The 13,867-nt window shown below is 37.3% G+C and overlaps 2 long non-coding RNA genes across 10 annotated transcripts in view; one reads left to right on the top strand and one right to left on the bottom strand.

Moving 5' to 3' along the window:
- The window catches only part of LOC142602117 (uncharacterized), a 260,454-nt gene that overhangs the window by 48,141 nt on the left and 198,446 nt on the right, over positions 1–13,867 (bottom strand). The window lies entirely within an intron of this gene.
- Positions 1,179–3,390, top strand: LOC142602123 (uncharacterized). Of its 2 annotated transcripts, none has more exons than XR_012835831.1 (3): positions 1,179–1,232; positions 2,054–2,131; positions 3,187–3,390. It is a non-coding gene; the product is annotated as an uncharacterized LOC142602123 (long non-coding RNA). The 2 variants fall into 2 exon arrangements; XR_012835832.1 differs by lacking the exon at positions 3,187–3,390 and adding an exon at positions 2,759–2,787.

The following is a 13,867-nucleotide window of genomic DNA, read 5'->3' as shown; positions in this document are numbered from 1 at the left end:
ATCAAATGCTAATTATGAAACTATAACCTAAAATACAGACTTTGATTTAAGGCTAATTTAAAATACAGAGATGTACTTTACATGTTTTAACCTGACCCCAAATTAGTTGCAGTCAATGGGCTTTAGATTAAAATCAATGAAGAATAAATATATATTTTTTAAGAGTCTGATTTAATAATTTTCTTTAGTCATCAGTAAAACACAAGACCACCAGTACAAGTAGAATGAAAGAAAGAAACAAAGGTAGTCTACACTAAGTTTCTCTTCAAGGGTCCTTCACAAAAACCCCAAGCAAGTGGCCCATCTATTGATAACAGTGACATTAAAAATGAGAAATTTATATTTTTAGATATTTTACCAGATATGCATTTGCATCAGGTCACTCACCAAACGATACAAATTTTGCAGCAAATCTGTAGAGGTCTGGTGACTACAGTCGTCTTTTACCTTTTAGGGAAGGTAAAATTTGCCAGTGGTCTTTTGGGTTGAAATTCTCACCTCAGGCAATGTTAGTAATGCAAGCCTTTATCTCCATAATTGGGAGTTACAAAACTATTTTGCTATTAAAAGAAGCAGCATTCTACATTATTGTAATTTTTCATGAAGTTTCTAAAAAGGTTAAAGTTTAAAAACAAAACAAAAAATGTAGGACTGTATGTTCATTCTTTCCTGATAGTTACTTAATAGATAGAACTGGTCCAAAACAGTCAACAATTGACCAAGTGTTATTTTCAGTAGTATTTTCCAACCACAGCTACTAGGAAGGACATTTATTAACTGGTTCAAACAGACAAGGAAGAACTTGATCAAAGTATCCAGACAGCAACAAATTTCACATGTTGTTCACTTTCTGCAGGTTGTTCTGGAACCTTAAGTTTAACCAAATGATGCAGAATGGGAATAGACAGCTTATGATTTAGCATACCAATATGCCCAGACACCTTCATCTGTATGCTGGCAGAGTTTTACAGCTAGAAGGTGCATTAAAATTGATGAAAGACAATGTAACTTCTGTTGGATGATTCTGTGCATCTTTGAATTGACAAAACAATGCAGCATTCCTAATTTTTGTTCACAAGCAAGTCTCAAAAATATCTTCCTTGTTTTATTTAATGAAATATCTTTGTTCTAAGTAACTTGATTTCTTGTTTTGATCTGTTTCACTGTTTCCACTCTTAGCTCTTTGCACACTGCAACCATAGACCTAGCGATTAAGCCACCATTAATAGCAGGTTAGTGACACAAAATTATTTCCTATAATTAAAGAGTATGGGAGATATTTAAAATCCTTCAAGTTGGATCACTGTACAAGTCCCAGAATCAGTGAAGGTTTAAAAGAACCCATACATTAAAATAAACAAGTATCTTTAATGATTAATTATTACATATACAAGACAAGGTTAGACTTGTGTGCTTGACATATGTGTACAGGCACACTGCAGAGTAGGAGGGTAATATGCGTGATTGCATGGGATGGCAGAAAGGTTTTGTTTTGGGTTGGGGGGGTTGTAACTGTTCTGGATGGCTTCATTACACAGCAAAGGCAGTTGTTCTGTTAGTGCTAATTAAGCCTCAGGGAACAATTTGTTGAGGTAGTTGGAGAAAATTTGGATGACAGCAAAGAGAGGAATTTTAATGTTTTAATCCCAAGCAGAAACAGAAACTTTCATGTTCCCAACTTCTGGGATTGCAGCATAGAAGCTAAATGACTAATCCTGCAAAGAGCAAGAACCCTCAGCTTTTCACTGAACCTTACTGATGTTTGCAGCACGTAGCAGGATTGAGTCCTTTTTAATGCAGGTCCATAACTACATTAAAATAATTTTCATTAACTGCAACCTTTTATATAGTTGTACTATTACAAAATACTCTTCTGTTTGTCAGGGTCACATTCAGGAGTTTACAGTTGTATATGAGAAGTACCCTAAGTAGTGGTTTTTAATCAGTAAAGATTTTTCTGTTCTTTTCTCAAATACTTGTTAACAAATGAAGGAACCATCACTCTTCCAGCAAAGAAGTTCCTGTAATGACTATTTGATTTCACTAATGACAGCCCTCCTACCAACAGCACTGAAGGCTGTATCCTCACACTGTCACGTGAGCTTGTATCAAAGATGGACTGCTAGCACAGGTAATGTCTGATCTTTCACCTAAACGTGCATGTAAGTGATGCCTGTTTTTTCTTCTGGGTCATACCGTAGAGAACTGAGAACAGATAAAAGGCAAACAAGATAAAAGAGACTGCTTGTTTTTTTGCTGACAGAGAAAGTGGCAAACTGGGAGACTGTCTAGGGATCAAGAGACAAAAAGCCCTCAAACTAGCAACATTTCCCTGCCAGAGCAGAGGGGAAAAAAAAAAAAAATAAAAAGAGGAGGAGAAGGTGTTTTCTAGATTGATTACCTGGTTTAGAGCTGAGAGAGAAACAGAATGAGTGGCTGTGAGAGATAAACACTACCAACTTTGTTATGGATTTGCAAGGGGTAAAAACAGAGAAGTATAGTGAATCATCTGAGGGCAGGCAAGAGAGATGCAAGTATACACAGATTTGTGTATTTGGGTACAGCTTTTTGCTCAGATAATATTTTAGAATACTGGAGATGAAAAGCATTCCCTTTTTTTAGAGACCCAAGAGTCTCAACTCTTTATAAACCAGAGAAAGACATACTTCAGAAAAATAATACAGTTGGATTCTTTCTGGGCAATACCATGGAAGTAGATTAAAAAAAAAAACAAAACAACTTTTCTTTTTTTTTTTAGACACAGATGTCCTTCCACATTTTGACTTCAGATGCCTTTTGTTAAAAAAACCCACAAAAAAAACAGTTCAACACAAATATATGTATTTTATCAAATCCCATTCTTCTGTTAAGGTATCCTCTCCCAGGATTCCATGAGTTTTCCGTCAGTTATAATATTGCAAGCTTCCCATAAATCTCCATTTTTCTTCATTACTTCCTCTCTTACATCCCCCCTATCTTCCTTCACTCCCATCTAACCAAAATCTCTGCTTCTCTGTTTCTGCAATTCTGTCATTCCTTGACAATGCTCACAGTCACTGACGTTCTTTGCTCTCAATTTGCGTTCACACGCACATCTCCTGTGCATTAACCTCTCTCCCCACCTTCCTCCTGCTATCACAAATTGCAGCCATCTTTACCTGAAACAGCTTCAATTTGTTTCTTCAGGGAACAACGCAAGAAAGTGACCATCATGTCTATGGACAACCTAAGCTTCTCTTCTCACAGGATGAATGGCAGTAGTAGTCATTTGAACAGCGTGTTGAAGGTAGTCTCCAATTTTGCTACTGTACTAAGACTTTCCTGTCCTAACCCACAGCATGTACATTTGGAATTAAGAAGATGACATTTTTAAATAATGGATGTGCATGTTTAAATAACACCTACAATATGTTTTATTTGTTTTGAGGAGGGGAAAAAACCCACAAACACAAAAGAACCCCAAACCCAATCTTAAAGAAGTGATGTTCAACACTGAAATACTCAGGAGCTTAGTGGCTGCTCTTAGTTGGATCCACAAAATGGTTTTCTTTTTGCAAAAGGAAACCACCTAACCCTAAATATTTTTCCTTTAATGTGTCTGAAAAGTACTCAAATACATTTGGGGATTGTGCCCTTAGCACACAGAGGCCACAGGCTGCCTAGGCACCAGGCAGAACAGAACAGCAGCTTTTATTTCGGGGAACAAAAGGCTGTCAGACTAATGGGTACATCTAGTCTAGAGTTTTAGCAAACAACTGCCCCCCCTCTCCAAGAACCCCCCAAAACCTCCTCAGTCCCTCAAGAGTGTAAGAGGTGACTCATTGAAATGCCTAGAGGATCTACTTTCAAATAATTTCAACTCATAATCAATTATCCAAGGTCTTGTTATTAAATGTGTTTTTAAACACAGATTGTGCTCAAAGTTTGGGAAGCACGATACTTGCTATGCAGAAAAGAAGCTGAGTCATATTGTCAAATGAAGGGATTGGTGCACTCCTGACCATGAAGTTGTCTTCTGAACTTCCAGCATGTGAACTGCCTTTTAGATGTCATCTTCCATAGAGCCCAGGCTCAGAAAACCCAAAGGCAAAAATGGTAACACAAATAAATTATCAGCTGCCTCAGAAAGCAAGGAAGAGCTAGTTTAGAACTTCAGCCATAAGAGAATAGTAGTATTATTCCTCTAAGCAGAAAAAATACAGCCAATAGAAAAAATAGAAAAAAAATAAATAAATCTGGTTACTCCATGTTTCTTTAAAAATTAATTCTATTCTGTATCAAAGTTTTGCATGTAAGTCTTTCTTTGATTGTTCAAATGACCCATAATTATTCACAGCCTTCTATACAAAGAGAAATAGTAACTCAGAGTCTGAGGGATAAAGTCTTTTAAATCAATGTTTAATATCTTAATTAATACTCATGGAAATCATTTATCTGTTTCAACAGATCAAGGATAACAAAAGAATATGGAACAAATTAACAAACGCAACAGCTAACTGAAAAACATCAGTAAAGCTGGATAAGTTATGAAAGTTTACCCAAAAGAAGTCTGGCAAAAACGTGCATTCTGTTCCCAGAGTTAGAATTCAATAGTTCAAGCCCATTTCAAGTCCTAGCCTATCATGCATGTTTTGTTTGTGTAATTTAAGAGATGAAGTAACTGGAACAGTATTAAATATTTTTTTACATCTTGCTTTAGGTCTATAATTTTCTTTCATAGACTTTTTCTACCTTAAGTACCTTGTAATGGCCTTCTTCAAGCAATAGATGATCTTTTCTTTAAAAGTCCATGTTACACATGTGATTCGGGTAAAAGTCCAAGGATTAACGCTGAGCTTTAACATCATGGTTTATATATAGCTGAACACTTGTCCGCTTGCTTAGAGCAAGAAATTCTGAAAGAAGAGGTGGGTAAAGATGAAAATAAATGATTGATGATTAAGCCTGATGCAAGGGTTAGAGCACTGGCTTGGGTTCAAGGCAGCAGGGATTCAGAATGTGATGTGCTTAAGATGTACCAGGGCCTAGAAAATCTGCAATGAGGAATAGGTGAACCAGAATACAACTGCATATCTAATACCAGTTAGATTTACCTTGTTATCCTCACTTTAGAGTTCTTAAAGAAGAAAAGCTGATACCATCAGAAGTTAAAACTAGAGGTAAGGGCATGGTTAGGATCAGCTGAAGGACTGTGTTTATAGCAAAGCCTTTTGAATCATTGCAAAAGCCATACGCAATAGACAAGTGGGTTAAAACATAATATAGAGACCGGCAAGAAATAGGGATAAGATTTGCTGTTTTGGAGAGCACAGCAGAGAGGAGACCTGAGTTGCTTGGAGGCCCTGGCAGTTTAGATATATATTAGAAACAGAACATGGTTCATGGTATAGTCTGCCATTTGGAGGTGTTGAAATCAGATTTCAGGCTGATTTGGAATTGGAACATATAGCAGCTTGATCCCCAAATTGAAGTAATTACTTCATCCTACAGGAATCTTAAAGGAGATTGAAGATTAAAACTGATGCAGGTTTTTAAGGTTAGGCCTGGAATCTGGAAGCTTAAAATTAACAAAAAACAAAATACATGGACAAGAACAATGCTTACAACTCAATCCCACAGGATAGGCAAGGGTAATAAGGAAATACTTAGAGTGAAAGTTCAGTTCAGACATAGCTGCAAATAAATTTTAGATGTGCCAAGAGATTAGGACGAATTGGGATTTGGATTATATCCCATGCGAGCAGAAATTCCTAGGCTATATGGTTTAGGGTGGGAATACAAATAAGGTTGTGAAATTCAGTGATTAAGAGATGGATTTATATCACAGTGCTGAAAAGGCCACAGGTCTGGGACAGGAATTTATGCTGGCAGAGGCCAGGATTAAGTCTGAGATCGGCAGAAATCCCCAAGCTTGGCTAAGAACAAAGTGGCAGCTTTCTTACGAGATTTAAGGCACATACAAGGTTATAAACTGGTAAAATAATAGTGTAATAGAGATTTCAAAGAGTCACAAGGATCAAGTGTTTTGGTGGAAGACTTAACAGTGTACATCTCATAAGACAGGGAAAAAGATCAGTCAACATTCAAGACCATTATCTGAGCACACAAAAGAATGGGAGTAAAAACATTCTTACTACCTCCATTTAACAGTACTTACTCTGTAGATGGCCTAATTCCCCAAGATAACACTTTGTAAGTGGAAAATAAATATGGAAGTTGTAACAGCACTGTACAAGTTATGACCCAGAGCTCAGTGAGACTGTTGTAATTAAATCCCAAGTCTTGATTTCTGCATTCTCATGTCCCAGTCAATGACTAAAAGCACTAAGATATGTGAAAGACTCTTTTCACCTTTTCAGGAAATATTTATATTAAAATAAACATGGACAAGTAAATAGCATTATAGCCAAAAGTAATGAGACGATATTCTTCCTCCATCTACTTTAGGGAACTGGAAATAATACAAGTAAAAATGGTAAAAGGAAGCACTGCAGGCAAAATTATCTGTTCATTTTAAGGCTTGGGGTTTTTTTTTGAACTCAAGTGAAAACAATATGCAATATATTTTCTTTCTCCTGAAAGAAGTTATGGATTCTTCCCATTGCCTTTATGCACTTTTTCTGTATTTTATAACTCAGTTTCGTATGACGATAAGCAAATGTCATTATCTGAATTCTGTTAAAAACTAAATCACAAACTTGACTTTGTATTTAAGTCAACCCTAACAGAAAGGAAGGATTTAGAAACAATTCCCAGTTAAAAAAAAATAAAGTTAATTTTATTCAAATGTCTTAACATGCAGAAAAGGTTTTATTAGTGTTCCAATTGTTTGTTCTCTCCACATCATTTAGAAATTGTTTATTGAGGAATGTTGCTGTTAAGAACTTTCAAAGGCATAACGCTTGATTTGACAAGTTCTAGAATAAGCACCAAAGAAAAGATTTGCACCACCTGAAGTTTAGTAAGACTATAAAACTAGGTAATTAAAACATTAATCTCTTAAAGACTGTATAATCAGCAAGATGAATTACTTTAAAGAAAGGAAGAACTTAAATAACATGAAATCTCCCACAACCATGGTAGGATATTTTTCCATTTAAAGACCAAGTCCAAAAGTAAAGCATTTTGAATTTGTCATATATTACCAGTCAGATACTAAGTGGTTTACTTCATCTAGATGATAGTATAAACAGCTATATTTTCTGTTTCTTCTTTTCAGGCATCCTTTCTTTGTGATATCATTTTGTTTACCTGCATCACGCAGGTGGATGAAGACTGTTTCACTTACATAGGCTGCGTACATAAATCATACCAGATCTCAGCACAAAGGCAAGCTAGTTTTTGATGAAATGTTTTTGTCCCAGAAATCCACAATCTTGGAGCTTTGTCCCCCACTTCGCTGTTTCTCCACCTACCTAGCATTTAGACAACTGCTGAATCACTAGATCTCATCACCCTATGGCTGGCAGCATCTCCCAGATGCACGGCACAGCTGTAAAAGGCTCCTCAGGCCACACGGCTGGTGAAGGAGAGTTCAGACTTTTATTTCCTATTAATGCCTTTGGGCTAAGTTACAAGCAGAGACTAGCACAAAGCTTCTTCAGACGAGTGGGAATCTATAACTACTCCAGCAGCAGCCAACATAGGACATCCCAGACAGCACTTTAAGAAGAAACAGTAAAGCGGCTTCACTGTCTTTTAGGCATCTACTTAAGACATTGTTAGACAAACGTGCTGAAGATCACATTTCCCCTTGTATACTCTTAGCTGGGATGGAAGAAGGAGCAAGGGAAGAAAATGCAGAGGAAGTCTCATTTTGTGTATTTTATGAACCGGTTTACTGTGTTCCAGAGGGGGGAAAAAAAAAGAAACAAAATGTCAAACTGACAGCTCTATCTTTTTAAAAGTAAATATACGAAGTTGCAGAAACACCATGCTGCTTTTGTCAAGAGGTTTCCTGGGTAAGCCAGGCAATCATGCTTTTCAATGCCCATGATAGAGCCTGGGCAGTTCATGGCACTGATCCATTAACATCTGGCTATGGGATAGTCTGTGCAATGAAAGGCAAGCTGACTGACAGGCCTCATTGATATTCATTGCCTGCAGTCGGTATAGGACACCATTCCTGGTGAAATAAATGTTAAGTCATAGAAAATGGCTGATTTCTCCTCTTTTTCCCTTCCCCAGTCAAGCATAGCCTTTTATAAGTAGCAATTCAGAGGGGTGCTTTGTTGTTTGAGGAGATGAGACTTTATAGTCTGTAGCTATTCAATAAACAATGGACACCCCAAGAACTTTTGAACAACATGCCACTTTTAAGCTTTGCTAGAAATAAGCATTACCTTAGGTGCTTAAAGCATGGTAGCTGCATGTCTATGGTGAAACATTGTTCCTGCTAGAGCTGATTAAAAGGGAACAAACTAGGTATTGAGAGGGTCAATAACTAAGCAAGTTCTCCAAGACTGGCTCATTTACACAGAGGGGGTTTTTTGCTACTCTGCAGTCAGCGCAGAAAACTGAGTAGTTACGACTATACACTATGCATACAGCTGCATGAAAAATAATCTCCACGATTTAAAGAAAGATTTAATAGGACAGTTGGGATACTAAGGGTAAGGGTGTGGGTTTGTGAGGCTCAGGTTTAAGCCAGCTTGGCATCCGCCTCCCTTCAGAGGCAGATTTCTGCATGTTTTCATACAGAGGTAGACAAAGTTTATGCCTTACAGTTTTTCTCTTTTGACAGAGATAAATACAACTGACATCATCCACTCCTAAACCCTGGCTCACTAGCAAGTCCATGAACCACTTAAATTAGCACTGTGTTGTCCTATTTGTAAGCACAGGGACTTGTTTCTGCATAGGGCTGAATTTCACTGCAGTTGGCTATAAGAAATAACTGCTTATTACTTGACTAACATCTCAGATAAGACATCGGGTAGATCTCGAATATCTCCAGAGCATTCCTTTAAGTAACAAATTGTTTGGCTGTTTATCTTCCACAGTTTTGTCTCTATTTTCAAAGCAAGAGCCCCACATTTGAGAGTGCTACCACCCAAGTGAATTCTCAGAGCCAGAACTCCAGTATTTATAACCTGCAATTATCCTCTTATCTGCAAACAGGAGGAGAAACAACAGCAAAGTCATGTATTGCAACAAAGTAGTACAGAAAATCTATCAAATCTGAAAAGACAGCCTAAGCCATCTGACCCCTTCTTTTCACAGTGCCAAACATCTCTCTCATTACTCTGTCTCTGAAGGAAGCATTGCTGGAGAAGCCACTTCACACCTGCAGAAATATCTTTGTTGAATAATGGGGCAGGTAAAAGCATAAAATATTTTTATTGCTCAAGTCTCCTCATAGAACCAGTATCTGGCTGCAGGGCACTTCCACCTACAGATCAACATAAAAAAGATCCTGCTGTATATATGCTGTCCTCCCCCACCGGGCAGGAGTAATGGGAGAGGGGAATTCTTTAGTTACTACTCTGCCTAACTGGAAGACAGACATTCCCGTAAAACTGTGGGTGGGAGCATTTCACAGCGAAACCAAAACACTGTTAAAAGTAAATTCCGTGAACTACTTCTCATGCAGTGCTGCTATATGAAAAGACAAGGATATTTTATTATACACACACAAACTGCCAGACACCAACACCACTGCAGTGCCAGGTTGCCACCAGAGAGCTAGCACGCTTTTTGCTCACAGGATCTTGTTATTAAGGCTGTGGACCAAGTCATACCTTCACATGCCAGTCCCAATCTACTCCTTATTGACCCAAGGATCTGAGGGCAATATGTACCTTGTTGCTTCAGATTCTATGCAACTGTTTTAGTTAAATCCTTGTTTGGAGAGTTCACAATCAGCTAGTATAAGCCGACGTGGCACCCTTGACCTTTCAAATTATACCAGATTTATGCTGCTAAAAGAACAAACATGGGCCTTACTTATAACATTGCCATACAATAGATGAACTTCTGTGCCAAATCTGTTTCATGATAAAAATTCATTGCACCTAGTTGCTTCGTGCAGCATCAGTCCAAGGACATACTGAAGTGAAAAGAAGGTCTTACTACAACTATGATGCACTGCATTTTTCATAGAGCCATATTGTTATGATGTCAGGTACCTGAATGACAATGAGAGTAACATGGTATTGTTTTGTTTTGCAAGTTTTACCCTCAATATGACAAAAATAATGAAAGTTTACTCTCTGCCTTATACTCAGCCCAATTTGACAAAATTGAAATACTTGAGGTTTAATGTAATTGATCTTCCACCCACAAGGAGCAATAGTTAAACACTAAAAATCAATGCCGATCTCTAAACTCCTACTTTTTTGACCACATTTGACTGTTGTGTAACAAGTCATACTGAAAAGTGTCAAAGTGAAGGGAAAAAGGTAGCAAAGGAAATAATGTGGTCAAGACCATCATACCTTTCATAATAATTACTTAGAGCATCAAAATATTTATGACAAAATAACGCTGCTTGGCAGTAAAACTGTTGGCTGTTTAGGACACCGATTGTCCTAGAGTTGTCCTATATTCCCACAGAAAATATTTATTCTGTATTCCACACAAAATATTTAAAGAAATGTTGATTTTTAAATTCTAGTACCATTGCCACACTATATTCTTAAGGCAATTTAAGAGAATGTCAACCATGTGTATTATGTATGCACTCAGCTATTGTTTATAAGGGACACTCACTTCTTGGGAGCCAGTTCCACAAGTTACTATCAAGATGCCATTACAAAGGTAAATATACTAAAGAAATGACAAATAGGTATTAGCTGTTAACATTACAGTGATCCTATAAAAATATTAAGTCACTCACAAAGTGACAAGCTTTGTGTAACAAAATGCTACACACTCTACTTGAGTGCATGCCATTGTTTCATCTAGCCAAACCGAAAGAAGCTTCAGCTTCTACTATTTAACAATTTTGCAGCGTTGTTTCAGTATGGAGATATTCACTGTTTCCATAAAGAAAGGTAATGCTCTCATCACACACTGGACACATTGGCCAAGAAGTATTCCTGGAGCCAGCACAACCAAGTAGAAATAAAAATCAGACTTTTTTATTATTCTCAGCACGTTATATTTGAGACTTCTTTATTAATTCATAACTGGTCAATTGACCTACTGATTGTTCTTTGTTGACCTGTGTATTAACTAATCACAAAGAGCTTTTGTTTAGCAGAAAACAAACCAAATTCTCTCTTTAATCCTCATGTAGAATGCAGTAAGGTTTCTTTGTTCCTCAGTAAGACTTCTTCCTCAAAATAGGAAGTGCAGATCTGATGAGACCACGTTTAATCAGATAGTGTGCTGTCTGATACACAGGGCCCAACTCTTCAGGTTTCTTACCAATAAATACATAAATTGTTCCTTAAAGTTGAATAAAAGGACTGATGGACCATGTGGCAGAACTTTCATATTTTAATTTTACTGAGTTTTAGTTCAGCCCAATTTTATGGAAACCACCAGACTGTTGGTGTTTTGCACAGTGCGTTACATTGTGGCAATTACATTAGTGATTAGGTTGTAGACATACCGCCCTTTTTTTAACTGGCTACAAGGATACTACATGCTGTCTAGCCTATCATAGCTTGAGAAAATACGCTAACTATATTTTTCTCTGTGAAACCGCAGTTAGATTGATACTTGAGTTCAAGTGTGAGTTCAATTTAAGCTAGTGAAGATGACAGTAACGAGCTTTTCTTCACTAAGGCAGACTCCTTCAAGTGATGAGTAGACTTTAAGGAGTCAGTGGTTGGAGCAGGATCAGTGGAACTGAAAACTGGCTTTACTCTACACTTTCTATTCTGAATCACCTTCACTTCACCACTAAAACAAACATGCAAAGCTAATATTCACATCCAGTGGGATGAAGACATCATCTTTTGCTGCTACTTAGCCAGGAGTTAATCAATTTTTTGTGCGTGAGGTACACTAGAGGTTTTAATCATGAAATTATGTTATAAATTATAAAATTTAGACATAATATCGTATTCTGTGATCTACACCGAACTCAGTGTATGCAACACTGAAGTAGAAACAATTCCTGTTGATCAGTTATGAGATTATATATATGAAAAATTCTTCTCAGAATAACTATTGTGTTATCTGAATTGACACAGGAAAAAAAAGCGGCTTTAGTGCTGTAGACATTCTGACATTCTGCACCGTATTTATTAGATTCAGTTCATGCTATAATGAAACTTGTGCAATAATCTCCTGCACTGAGCACTTCCATCCTAAAGGTCTTACCACTGAGAGCAAGAGGATGGTCCGATCTGTAATTTTCTCCATGCCAAGATCACCAAAAGTCAGATCTCTCCACTGTATTAGTGAAAACTATTAACAAAGGCACTCTTTGAGCCCAAGAGTAGTACTCTCATTAATCTATACAGGGAACTAGGTCAAAGAAACCCCAAGGCCTCTCTGAACTACATAAGCAAGCAGAGGCCCATAAAGGGATATTTCTGCAGCTGAGAATCCCTTGTGCAAAATAACAGCCAATTAATAGTCTCTTTTCAAGACACACCCATGCACTGGATCACAGGAGAAAGGACAATGTCCAAGTTACTCCTCAGTTCAAGAAACATCCTGTTGGCTTGCTAAACTAGTTTAGGGAGGAGGGGAAGTCTATGCAAAAGAGATCCCAATGGATGCAAGAAGAGAGCCCCAGGCTACCCTTTACTGCCAACTGTAGCGATAGCCAAAACATTTTACCCACTAGGGACTGGAAGGAGACCAAACTAATCTCTCAGAATTGTTACAGTCCAATTACTGTTTGGTTGCAATGTACTACATCGAATTTTAAACAGCAGCTTGCAGTTAGAAGGTTCTATAACCCGTTGTCAAAGTCATGGGGCAGCCAGTAATCTCCAACTATGTTTTCTTACAGCAGCTTATAATGAATTAGGAATTTTATCAGTTTATCAGAGAGATAGAGGATGACATTTATTCGAGATGCAACATAGAATCCACTTGCTTAAATAGTATTAATGATACAAGTGCATATACACAGGAAAACAAAGAAAACAAAATACAACTTGGAACAAAGGAAGAAACATTTCTCTTGCAGCTCAGCATCCAAGAGTGCTTCAGCCTGAATAAGCATAATAAAACAGGACTGCGACTTGGATATCAGACTACGTTTATGGAAATGATACAGAGGTGCTCAAATACCTAACCATTTTTTCTAGGAGCATTGCCTCCTACATGTTAGAAAGCTGTATCAATAAGCAAGTCCTTTCCCGCCTCCACTGACATATTTAGGAAATATTAGCACCAGGGCTAATTCTGCATTCTTGATTACCTTCAAACTTATTATTTCCAAAATGAATCATTTCAGGTTTCCCATGCTTCCCCAATTTTGAAAGCTTTGCCTTTAAAAGACTTCTTGATCACAATTTTATGTCCAACTTAATTTACAAGAGCATAGCAGGGTGCCAAGAGAACCAATCCTGAAAACAATAGGGTTTCTCCAAAAAAGGAATGGTTTTGCTTTATATAAGAAAGAAACTTTCATATACATTGTAGAATATATAGGCATAAATACTTGATTCAGCAATTCTATAAGCATGAGGAATGAGGTTTGAGAAGTTTATTTTCAGGGATGGTGATAAACAGTGATTTCAATATCAGCATAATTCATGCAAACATTTGCTGATCAATTTTGTTCCATAAACTAGCCCTGTGAAGTACCTCTTCCCACATTTCAGAACAGAAAATTACCATAAGAACCTGTCTTTCATAATTTTGGAGAGCACATAACTGCAAATCACAGATGAAGATGTAGCAATGACAAAGCTCATGTCAGGTTTGTACCCATACCCAGCCCATGTGCCTTCTTGAT

Source organism: Balearica regulorum, chromosome 5 (assembly GCF_011004875.1).
Source record: "Balearica regulorum gibbericeps isolate bBalReg1 chromosome 5, bBalReg1.pri, whole genome shotgun sequence".
Classification (NCBI taxonomy): Eukaryota; Metazoa; Chordata; class Aves; order Gruiformes; family Gruidae; genus Balearica; species Balearica regulorum.
The sequence above is the reverse complement of the archived record's forward strand: the minus strand, read 5'-3'. Positions and strand labels throughout refer to the sequence as shown.